The sequence below is a fragment of the Microcebus murinus genome, chromosome 24 (assembly GCF_040939455.1).
Source record: "Microcebus murinus isolate Inina chromosome 24, M.murinus_Inina_mat1.0, whole genome shotgun sequence".
NCBI lineage: Eukaryota > Metazoa > Chordata > Mammalia > Primates > Cheirogaleidae > Microcebus > Microcebus murinus.
Window position 1 is genome coordinate 27,665,440 of NC_134127.1, and position 13,313 is coordinate 27,678,752.

Below are 13,313 nucleotides of genomic sequence, written 5' to 3' on the forward strand. Positions count from 1 at the left end.
GTTTTTGGTATCAAGCTTCTGCTGGTCTCATAAAATGTGTTTGGAAATAGTTTCTGTTTCCTATTCTCTGCAATGTTCATGCAAGATGGATATTATCTCTTTCATAAATTTTGAGAATTCACCTTTGGAAATATCTGTGCCTGGAGTTTTCTTTATGCAAAGGTTGTTAATTATGGATTCAATTTATTTAAAGGCATGGATTGTTTATATTTTCTATTTATTCTTGTGCCGATTTCTTATGTTGTATTTTTCAAAAGCTCTGTGAAGTTCATCAAAATTTTCAAATTTATTGTCATAAAGTTGTTAAAAATAACTCCCTTTTATCATCCAGATGTCTGTAGGATATGTAGTGGAGACCTCTATTTCATTCTGCTATTTATAATTATTGTTTTTCCTATATTTTTCTTGATTAGTCATACTAGAGATTTACCAATTTTGTTAATCTTTTCAAAGAATAAAACTCTAGTTGTAGTAATTTTTTTCTATTCTTTTTTCATAATTTCTTTATTTCTGTTTCTATACTTATTATTTCTATTCATCTTATTTCTGTAGATTTAATTTGCTGTTATTGTTCTGGCTTGTTGGCTGAAAGCCAAGGTTCTTCATTTTATGCCTCTTTATTTTCCTTTCTAGTACGTGCACCCTAAGCTATATCTTTTCCACTCTGAGGTTGCTTGGCTGCGTGTCACATGCTTGTTATCATTCAGTTTAAAACATTTTCTAAACTCTTTTGTGATTTTATTATTTAACTAACAGGTTATTTAAAAATGTGTTAATGAATTTACAGTTGTGTGGATTTTCTATTTATCTTTCTGTTTTTGAATTTTAATTTAATTCTGCAGAGGTCAGAGAAATTCACTGTATAAGTTAAATTATTACAACATATAAAGCCTTGCTTTCTTGCCACATATATGTTCTATTTTGGTAAATGATTTATCTACATAATATAAGAATATGTATACTGCAGTTGTTGGATACGTAGCCTTCTATATATTGATATGTCAATTAATTCAAGTCAGTTAATCTTTATATTTAAATCTTCCATAGTAGTAGTGATTTTCTATCTACTTTTTATCAGTTACTCAATGATGTATGTTAAAACCTGCAAACATAATCCTAAAGTTGTCTATATCTCCTTTAATTTCTTTCAGTTTTCTATGTTTTGAAATTATGTTATTGTGTTTATTTTTATTTATAAAATTATAAATAAAATTTATAAGTATAATCTTTATTATTCCTGATTTCTTGAACCCTTTATTATTATGAAAGATCTTTCATATATATCTTAATACTTCTCACCCTAAAGATTTGTTTAGCTCATCCCAATACAGATATATCTTTTTGGTTAAATAGTGCATGATGTACTCTTACACCTTGTTCTTTAAGTTTTCTATGCCTTCATATGTGAAATTATCTCTCATAAATATTATACTCTTGGATTTTACTTATTTGATAATTATATTTTTAATATCTAGTCTGATAATCTTTTCCTTTTAATGGCTTTATGGAAGTAAAATTGACATGAAATAAACTACACATATTTAAAGTATAAGATTGGTAAATATAATTAATAGTGAGAAAAAATAGATTATTAATAATCTTTACTGATTATTTCTGCTTTGTTCACCTTAGTTTGACTAATCAAGTCTTGAATTATTATAAAAATTATCATTATTATTAATGTAATATTCTCTTTTCCAGTTGTTGTGGTCTTTCCCTGCTAATAGAATGGACCCCACTCCCAAAAGTTGGCTTGGGCATAGAGATTGATGACTCCACACACATGCCAAGAGAATATGAAGATGTTTGCTGCTCACAGCATGAGGCTTTCCTGCAAGAGTGGGGTGAACTTTCAAACGGGTCTAGAATGCCTTCAAAGAGCAAGGAAAGGACATTGTCTTAGAGTGTGATGGAGCTTACAGGTGAGGGGTGGGGTGGGGGCTGCCACAGGGGGGGGCCCTGCCTGGCTTGAACTTCCCACTGGTGCCAAAGAATGGGGTCCCAGGCTTCCCTATCAGCTTGCTAAGTTGTGCTACAGGTGGGGAGGGGCAGAGAGCAGGGACTTGACAGTTATAAGCAGTCAGACCTCAAAAATGAAGTCTTTAAATTTACACTAGTATTATCTTTTTAGTCAAAGACATTTCTTACAATATTACAATTATTTTTGATATATTATAGTCCACTTTACCTTTGTAATTGTATCCCTTCCCTAATGACATAAGCACCTCTCAAGTGATCCTGAGTGTGCCTAGGGTGCCACTCATGCCCAGGGTCTGACCTCTCTTGGGACTTAAATAAAAACCTATGGTGTCCACTGAGGAAACTCCACTTAGCCTGAGTCTAACCACTGGCATGTCCTCTTCACTGTGTGGCTGTGAAATCTCTGACCCTCTCAGCAGCCCCTTTACAGCTGTCCTCGAAACGTAACTTAAAGAGTCAGCCAAAAACCAGAGGGTAAATTTGACACACATTATGCCACCCCCTGTTCTGTTGTCCTTCTCTTTCTCTCTCTCTCTCTCTCTCTCTCTCTCTCTCTCTCTCTCTCTCTCTCTCTCTCTCTCTCTCTGTCTCTCTCTCTCTCTCTCCTTCCCTATTGTAAAAGCTACAATGAATACAGAGCTCACCATTGTACCCCGTGTTAAATACCATCCAACCTGTTTCATAAAACCAGTTGTTTCATATAGGTTGTCAAAGTTTTGTAGTTCTTGACCATGAGAAGGTAGGTCTATTATAGCCAAAGTCTGGCTTTGTATTTTAGATTAAGTGAATTTAAATCCTGATAGAGAACTCAGCCTTTGTATGACACCACAAATAATTCAAAGTCAAGTTCTCACATATTTTCAAGCCTTCCTCAGTCTAAATTCAATTCTAAAAATTAAGAGCGTGAAATCATGAGGGAAACAAAGCCCTCTCTTTCTTAAGGGAAAGTGATGAAAGGAGTAATTTTTACATGACACTCCATTCTATCTAAGTCTTTCCTCTCCAGGGCTGTTCACATGTTTCTGCTTATACAGTCTCTGTATCCACTGCTAGCTATGTGTGTTCACAGACAGATGTGACTAAATTCTTACAATGAGCAAATCCTTACAACTCTGAGAAAAAATATAGCTTATTATTTCCATTTTACAGGTGATGAAAACAAGTTTAAAGTTAATCTAAGTTCTCAAAGAAGCAGTAAGCAAGGACTGAATGAATAATCAAGGCTTCAAATTCCAAATCCCCAGCACATTCCATTTCATTACATTACTTCCCACTTTGCTCCTGAATAACTTGCATTTTGGGATTCTTCTCATTGATGCTGGTAAAAAAAAAAAAAAAAAAAAAAAAAAAAAAAAAATCTCTGAAAATGTAGGTGTATATTCTACATATGTTAATATTGAAAAGATAATTTATAAAAAATAAAATAAGTACAGTTTGCTCTTTTAATTGTATAATCCCTTTTTCTTGACTTCTGTGCAGTCAAGTGTTTTGCCATTATCACTATGATGTTTAAGGTTGAATTAGGGTTTTTTCTTTATGATAGGCTATAAGGTTTTCCAAGTAAAAGCACATCATTTATTTAAATCAATATAATGTTAGCATTTAGTTAGAGGTTAGATTTAGCTTATGGTTTTCCCTAAAATATTTATATTTTTACAAAGCAATTTTATAGTTAAAGGAGATAAATGCTATAATAAAAACTATTTTGTGAGGGGGATAGAGGTTACAGTGGATATAATGTTTTATTTTTTAACATGATAGACTACTGTTAAGACCGCTCATTGAGATGAACCACACATAGCATTGTTCTCTCTCTCTCTCTCTCTCTCTCTCTCTCTCTCTCTCTCATTCCCCCCTTCTCTCTTCTCTCTTCTTTTATTTTTCTGTTCTGAGAGTTGAAAGCAGATGGGAAGAGAAGGATGATGGACAGTTACAGAAACTCAAATTCTAGAAATTTAATAAGATCTTTATTTGTGCTTTTCAGAGTGGTTATAATGAATTTTGTTTCAGTAACATAAGGAGAGTTGAAATGTCACTGAGTCACACATTTCTCAAAAACATATTATGTTAATCTGATACATGATAAAGGCCACATTAGATGAACATATTGTCCCTTTATTGGAGAACCAAACAGTAAACCTTGCAGTTCTTTAAAAGATAAATTCATCATGGGTAAAGTTACTTATAGATTTATTATTCATTTAACCCTAGTACAGCACTCAGTGTTGAATTGAATACAGATAAATAGAAAGTTCTGGGCTTATTTCCAACTAAGTCTTTGATAATAATGGCCAATCACCATGAGCGACCATTCTCTTTAGCTCCCTGGAAACTTACTTCTACCATAGGCTAATACATAAATGTCTTTATTTCTGTAATTGTAACCACTGCCAAATCCCCCAAAAAGGAAAAGGCATTAGACAAGCTTACACTGACAGACACAACTATGGTCTTGTGTTAGAGGATGTGATATATGTGGGTTTTTCTTCACAGTGTCTCACGGTCGGTGATACCAAAATACCATGCATGCTCTGTTAACCCCAGTTTTTGAAACCTACTGGGTAGAATTGCAGAGTGGGTGAGACCCAGCTGCAGGAGGAAGCAGAAAATAAGCCAGACCCTAAAAGGATTCACAAGGAACTGCACTGAAAGCTGCCTTGCAAATCAGGACATGGGTAAGTCATGTCAGAAACCTGGGAAGACTTAAATTACAAAGAACACCCTTGCCTCGAAATGCCTTGTACAGGGTGCCGTATATATCAATCAGCAAAGGAAAGGATTTATGTGGGAAGCAGGACAGATGGCTGTGGCTAAAACAGTGGCCAACAATCGCATGCTACTGTATCCAGGCAGGCATCCTAAATCTTGGCAGAGGAAGAAGTTGGCAAGGACTGCCTCTTGGCTTACTGCTACTAAGTCTGATACTACTAAGCTAATGGCTGTTTCTTCAAATTGAGAGTAAATTAATGCTAATCAGGCAGTGAAATTTGGCTAGAATTATTTCTCTAACCCACTATCAGAAGCCACTGCTGAATTGCAATACTTGCTTTCTGTATATATTTTTACATATATGCCTCCCATAAGGTTTCTTTATTCTTCCATTTTCAGCTCCAACATCGGAAAAGCTTAGAAGCCACCACATACATCCACACAACAAAAAAAAAAATGCTGACTAAATTAAAAAAGGATGACTTTTCCTGGACACGTCAGAGCACTGAGGTTGCCAGGGGATCCCCTGCCCTGAAATCCGAGGGCACAGGTGAGTCCAAAGGGTTAGAACCGTGATGTGTCTATCTGGAGCAGAAGCCGCTGGGGCCACACACAGGTGAGAACACTCACATGGTGGATTTGCTGGATTGTCGGAGGCTGAGCGTGGGCTCAAGTAAGAGTGAAAAACTTCTGGGGGGTCACAGTCTTGGGGGATGGCCCACACTTTTGTGGGTTTTACCTCTAGGAACACAACCAAGGTGTTCCAAGAAAGAGCCCAGAAAGATCTGCATGGGCACCAGAAGGAGGAGAGAAAGTAACTTCTGTCAAGCACATAGAGAGTGATCTTTATAACAACACTTACTCTCCAGGGTCAGAGATTAACCAAAACCTTATCCCAACTGGAGAAAGGGCTTTCCCACTGGGGCTCCCTCTACTTTTCTTCTGTAACCCAAGAGGCTGAGGGAGAAGCTCTAACACTGAGAAACAATTGTGGAGGTCACAGCCCAGAGACACAGGCTCAGTGAAAGACTTAATTTAATCACACAATGACAGAACACGCCCTCTCCCCACATTTGCCACCATGCTGGCATGGGTCCAGTGTCACGACAGTGAATTACAGCCCAACTAGCTGCAAGACACAGACTCTCCCTGAGAGGGCTATTTCGGGGAGACCGACGTCAGTAGTGAAGGCAGCAACAGGGACACTGGAGAATCTGATGACCTGGATACCTACAGCCACAGCAAGCATTAAACTAACCCCACGTCCCATCCATATTAGCCTGACGTCATAGAAACATAAGTCAAGTCACACGGTGTCTTCACCTCGGCTCCTGTCACCTCATACACAGTATCCAGTTTTCAAACCATAACATTTGGTGAAAAAATGAAAGAAAAAAAGGAATCTGAAGACACAAAGTAGCATCCGTAACAAACTCAGATAGGACACAGCTGTTGACATTGTCAGGAAGATTTGAAATGATTATGACCAATATGTTAATGTTTATCATGGAAAAAATGTAGACAGCGTGAAAGAATAGACAAACTTAAGTGAGAACAGAGACAGACAATCTAACAAAAAATCAAAAGGAAGTGCTAGAAATTAGCAACACTGCAGTGTATGCTAAAATGCCTTTGATGGGCCCACCCAGCAGAGAGGATGGCAAGGTAAAAATCAGTGAGTTTGGGGACCTGTCAATAGAAACATCCCACACTTGAACATGTGAAGAATAAAGGTCAAAAAAAGCAGAACATCAGTGCATATCCACTGTATATATATACCTAATTTGTTTATATTAATATTAATATTTTTATCTGCTGGTCAACATTTGTCTTGCTTCTACCTATTAGATATTATGAATAATGCTGCCGTGGATTTCAGTGGAGCTTTCCTAGGTTTTCCTTTCAAAGGGAGCTGCCAAACCATTTACCTTTGTCTTGTGCTTTTTGTACCAAACTAAATTCTCCTGCTTATGACCAAGACTTTCAGGGTGTAGAAATCAGAACCAAGGTCATCATTAATATGTTGATGATTTTAAAAACTGTGTGAAATAAATGGTCCGATGCTCTAAGTTTTCACTTGGAGGAACAATTTCTGTAATATGGAGTCCTTGTGCCAGAATGGAAATATAATATGTTAAAGCCTCAATAATACAACTTAATCTCTGTGTGTGTGTGAAGCACCGTAGTTGATTTATTACTTAAATTCTATGTATTCAAGACGCACAATCATATACATGGTGGAAACAACTACCCTGAGAGTTTAAACATGTGATGGGACAATTTCCTTGACTTTAACCCACATTTGTGCTAATCATTAAATAGATTTGTGGCTTTATTTTTTTGATATTCATTGTACAGAAAAAGCATACAACTGTAATTTTATTTGAACATGTACTAAATGGAACAAGTACTTTCCAGATAAAGCTACATGAAATTAACACACGTGTCTTGGCATACATTCATTTAAATCAGCAAAAGTGCCAATGATATTCCTGAAAGAGAGTGAAATTTTTTAAACAGGATGAAATAGATAATCTTCAAAATCCATCCCATTTGTAGATGATTACACAGGCACTACCTAAGGCCAGAAATGTTTGACTCATGAATTCAATTGTACAATTGTACTTCACACATTCTCTCTCTACTTCCTCCTTCTCTGCCTCTTACTTCTCCTGGCATATTTGAAGACAGAATTAAAATAAATTAAATTCATTTAAATATGTTTGAGTTAATTTTTAAATAAGAAAATATGTTTAAAAATTATAGTTCAGAAGTAAATTTATTTAACTTAATTTTTCATGAATACAATAAATGCATTTCTCTCAAACTCATCCCCAACCTGCTCTCAATTTAGAAGTTAACACCCAACTGAACTTAGTGCTTATTATATTTTTTGCAATATATAATTAACATATTATTTAGTTTAATTCAATTTGGAATTGTACAAAAATAATATAGCTTGTATAGACTTCTGCAGTACTCTCACTTAGTATTTTGTATCTAATATTCAATAATTTTTATTCATGTATATGCTGTTTATTTATAAATATAACACACGTGTTTTATTTGTTCTCCTGTTAAGGAACATAAACAAATATCATTGTGGCACATTCACAAAGGAATAACATGTATCAGTGAAAATTATCACTAATATTTTCTTCTAATTGGGGAATTATTCTTACATCTTCCCGATGGTGGTTTTTGAAGAGTAGAGGTCTTAATTTCAATGTAATTAATTGGATTGTGGTTAATACTAGGTAATGTTGAAGAACTTCTTTTCTTCCCTAAATTTACAAAAATATTTTTTTATGTTTTCTTTTAGAAGTTTCAAAGTTCTGCTTTTTATATTTAAGTCTGTAAAATACCTAAGTCTATTTTAAGTTATGGCATGATATAAAATCCAATTTAATTTTTTCCATGAAAATAACTAATTGTGTTGGGACTATTAATCAATAATTTTGCCACTGATATGCCATGCCATGATTTTTATGTTTTCTCATAATTGTGGATCTGTTTTTTAAGCTATCTCTTCTCCTTCATTGCCTTTGATAATATACAAATACATTATAATATGTCTAAAAGTGAACTTATTTTTGCTTTTCCTGATATACCCACTTTTTTTTTTATCCCATTGAATAGTACTTCTCCTTTTCTCATCCTACTATCTCTTTCTGAACTTTCACTTAGCCATAAGGTAGATTATTATATCATCCTACACTCTTACCCTCTTTCATAATTTCTGTCTTCATTTCTCTTTATGCCAATTTCTGGGTAATTTTTTCAGCTACAACTTTGAGCTCATTATTTCCATTAAGTTGTGTCTAATCCAGCAATTAACTCATCCATCCACTTTTAAATTTAAAATAGTACAAATTTAATATATAAATGTTTATTTGTTTCTTTTCTCATCTTTATGTTCACTTTTGAGAGTCCCATATTCCTTGCTCATTATTTTTAGCTTCCATGTTTTTTCATTTATTTAGAAATTTTTCATGTCTTTAGATACTTTATTTCTTCAGACAATTAGACACGGTCTTCATTTTTATTTACAGCTATAACTAGTATCTTCTACCGTAGTTCCTTCAAAGTCTAAATTAATTGTTGTGCTGACTCTCTTTGGCACTGGCTTTTTCATTGTGCACTGGCAATTTTTGATTGTGAAATTACAATTGCTTGATTTTTGTCTGAAGAGCACTGTTGCCACAGCCCCTTTCAAAAATTAGGTTTTAAGTCAGAAATTTCAAATCCAGCTCTTTAGACTCATGAGGATCCCAAGTGCAGTCTGGTCGGTGATAGCGTCAGCCCTGGTGTCTGCCCCCAGGGCACCCTCTGTCTGCCCTTGTCGGCTTACCGCCCAGAGATCCCCACTCCTTCGACTGTGTTTGGCTTTTGGTGTTGGAAATGGTATTAGTTTCCTGTGGCTGACAAAACAAGTTACCATAAAATGAATCGCTTAAAGCAGCAGAAATGTATACCCTCGCTGAAGACCAAAGTCTCCATGTCAGTGGGGCTCCAGTGTCTCTGAACACTCCAGGGAAAACCCTCTCATGCTTCCTCTACTTTCTGGTGCTGCCATTGCTCTTTGTGTGCATCTCTCCAATCTTTGCCTCCCTGTCCACATGGCCTTCTCTTTTGTGTATGCCATCTCTCCTGTCCCTTATAACGGTGGTCCCCAAGCCCTGGGCTGCAGAGCAGCACCAGTCCACGGCCTGTTAGGAATAAGGCCACACAGCAGGAGGTGAACGGCAGTGAGCCGGCAAAGCTTCATCTGTATCTACAGCTGCTCCCCATCACTGGCATCACCACATAAGCTCCACCTCCTGTCAGATCAGCTGTGGCATTAGATTCTCATAGGAGCACGAACCCTACTGTGCTTGGAGGGCTCTAGGTTGTGCTCCTTATGCAAATCTAATGCCTGATGGTCTGAGGTGGAGCTGAGGCGGTGATGCTCGTGCTGGGGAGCTGCTGCAAATACAGATTATCATCAGCAGAGATGTTTGACTGCAGAGACCATAATAAATCAATTGCTGGCAGACTCATAGCAAAACCCTGTCCAGGAGGGGAGAGTGAAAATTAAGCTGCACCTGGTGGCAGGCTTTTAGTCTGCTCGTGGCCCACCCATTATTTTATTTACCACTTCCATCCACGCCTCTTTCCCCCACCACACACTTGTCTCACTCACAGTTTTGTTAAGCCCACAAGCTAACCATAGCAAAAATGAGTAAAAAACAAATATTGGTGGAGAGCTTCTTTGAAAAGGGGGAAAGACCCAATGATGAGACAGCAGAAGACTCTAAGACGGCCAACAAAATGAAAGCTGAGTTTAAAAGAAAATACCAAGAGTCCTACTTAAATTACAGGTTCATTGTGACAGGTGATTCACATTCTTCAAGCCCACTTTATATAATATGTTGTGACCGGCTATCCAAGGAAGCCATGAAATCTTCAAGACTGCTTCACCACATGGAGACCAAGCACCCTGTGTTAAAAGACAAACGTTTGGAGTTTTTCAAAAGAAAAAGAACATGAACACCAAGAACAGAAGCAATTACTGAAGGCCACCACTTCATCAAATGTGTCCTCACAGAGAGCATCATTCTTAGCGACAAACCGCATTGCTAAAGCTAAAAAGCTCTTTACTGCTGGTGAAGAGTTGATCGTGCCTGCTGCTAAGGACATTTGCTGTGGACTTTAGGAGAGGCTGCAGTTCAAAATGTGACTCGAGTTCCTCTCTCGGCTAGCACCATAACTAGACCAATTTATGAAATAGCAGAGGACATGGAGGCACAATTGTTAGAAAGGATTAATGAGTCACTGTGGCACACAATCCAGGTTGGTGAGTCTACCAATGTTGACAATGAGACAACAATGCTTGTTTTTGTACGGTATATTTTTCAGAAGGACATACATGAGGATATGTTATGTGAACTTTTGTTGCCAAACAACACCACAGCTGCAGAACTGTCCAAGTCTTTCAATGATGATCCGTCAGGAAAACTGAACTGGTCATTTTGTGTGGGTGTATGCACGGACAGATTGGCTGCCCTGACTGGACGGCTTTCTGGTTTTACTACTCAGGTCAAGGAGGTCACTTCTGGACATGAGTCTATGCACTGTGTCATCCACAGAGAAATGCTGGCTAGCCGAAAAACATCACCTGAACTAAACAACGTTTTGCAGGATGTGATTAGAATGCTCAACCACATTGAAGTGCATGACCTTAACTCACATCTGGCTTTGCAGCTCCATGAGGAGGTGTAGGCAGAGCACACATGTTCTCTCTTATGCACAGGTCTGAGATGGCCTTCTAAAGGCAGATCGCTGGCCCGAGTTTTCGAGTTATGAGAGCTGTTCCAGAGATTTCTTTTAGAACACCAGTCACCACTGGCAGCACATTTCAGTGACACAGAATGGGTCACAAAACTTGCTTACTTGTGTGACATATTCAACCTGCTCAATGAACTCAATCTGCCCCTTCAGGGGAGAACAAAAACTGTGTTCAGGTGGGCAGATAAAGTGGCTGCATTCGAAGCCAAACTGGAATTATGGGGGCAATGAGTGAACTTGGGCATTTTTGACATGTTTCAAACATTAGCAGAGATTTTGAAAGAGACTGATCCAGGACCTTCTTCCTCCCAGCTGGTGCATAATCAGCTATCTTAGCTTTCAAAAGAATTTGAGCATTACTTCCCAACCATGAAAGACCCCTGCACTGAGAAGGAATGGATCCATTACCCATTTGTGAACAAACCAGGTGAATTGACTTTGTCCCATGCTAGAAGCAGATCAACTGCTTGAGATCGCAAGTGACAGTGGCCTTAAAATTATGTTTGAGACAACTTCAAATCTCCATACTTTCTAGATTAAAATCAAGATGTATACTGAGATTGCCACAAAAGCACTGAAAAGTCTGCTTCCATTCCCAACATCCTGTCTTTGTGAAGCAAGGTTTTCTGCTGTCACAGCAACCAAACGAGATTACGGAGTAGACTGGACATAGGCAAAACACTTCGGTGTCACTGTCTCCCATCACCCCCAGATGGGACTGTCTAGTTGCAGGAAAATAAGCTCAGGGCTCCCACTGATTCTGTATTATGCTGAGTTGTATAATTATTTCATTACATATTACAATGCAATAATAATAGAAATAAAGTGCGCAACAAGCGCAATGTGTTTGAATCATCTCTAAGCCATTTCCCCTGCCACCGGTCTGTGGAAAAGTTACCTTCCATGAAGGTGTCATAAAGGTTGGGGACCATCGTCTTATAAGAACACTTGTCCTTGGATTTAAGGCCCATCTACTATTCCATGATGTTATATTGTCAAGACCCTTAATTTAATTACATCTGCAAAGACCCTGTTTCCAAACAAGATCACATCACAATTATCAGGAGTTTGTATGTAGACATATCATTCTGAAGTCATCATTCAGTCTGATGCGGATCCTGTGTTTTCTGTGAAATATGTTGTATGTTGGATCTGGTTATATATTTTTAAGATTGCCGTTCAAAGTATACTGATTGTGTAAAGCCCTCTTCTATATTGTTTTTGGGAGGTTAAGTTTTAGAGCCAATATAATTTCATAAGACCTAACTCTCTCGGATTTTGGATAAAATTGTAGCTAGATGATGATATAGACAGAGATATAGTTATAGAGATAGAGATAGATATAGATATGTAGATAGATACAGCACATCAATCAGTCAGTCAATCAATGAACATTTACCATTCACTGAGCATCTACTTCATAGGTACGGTTTACCAGCTAAGAAAGTAATAGTAAACAGTAAATTAATCCAAGTCCCTTTATGACCTTACATGACAGTGAGATTTCAGTGGTATTGTTGTACTATTACTATTATGAGTAAACTTTGTGGAAATCTTCACTAGAATTTAATCTCTTCAACAATCTTACCAGATAGAAACTATTATTACCCAATGCAGTATATGATAAATATACTCATAAACATGATACTGTTCATAATGTAATGCTTTTGTTTTTAAGCATGTTTGGACTTATAGCCAAGAGATTTAAATTTTGATCTTCATTCTGGCACAAGCAAACAGGGCAACTTTTGAGCATGTGTTTTTTGGCTTTGCAGGGCCTGAGATTTCATCTGTGTAAAATAAGAAGTATAAACTAATGAGTCAGAGCCTTTCCAAGTTTGCAATTTTAGGTCAGTTCACAAAACAAAGACTCAGGGAATATGACATTTGCAGATTAGATTAAATCCACATAGCATACAGATATGGAAAACATGATCTCTATTCTACTCCTGAGTGTGTGTTAACTCCGATCTTTTCATCTGAATTCATAGCTGCAGAATGCTAAAATTTTGAATCTAAGAAAATAATATCTCAAACCTCAGTAGAGAGCACAAATTACACAGGTAGAATTCCATCACAATAAGTTTATTGGAAAACCCAAATATCTTCAATGGTATTTACTGAAACTTACAGACAGCCATTGTCCCAATGTGTGTGTGTGTGTGTGTGTGTGTGTGTGTGTGTTTTATAACATTTAGGGAGAAACAAATAAGCAAACAAGCAGGGTCACAAAGTTAGAAGACATGGTTGCACAGCAGCCCCCATCACCATGCTCCTCTTCCAGAGTCTGTGCCGTC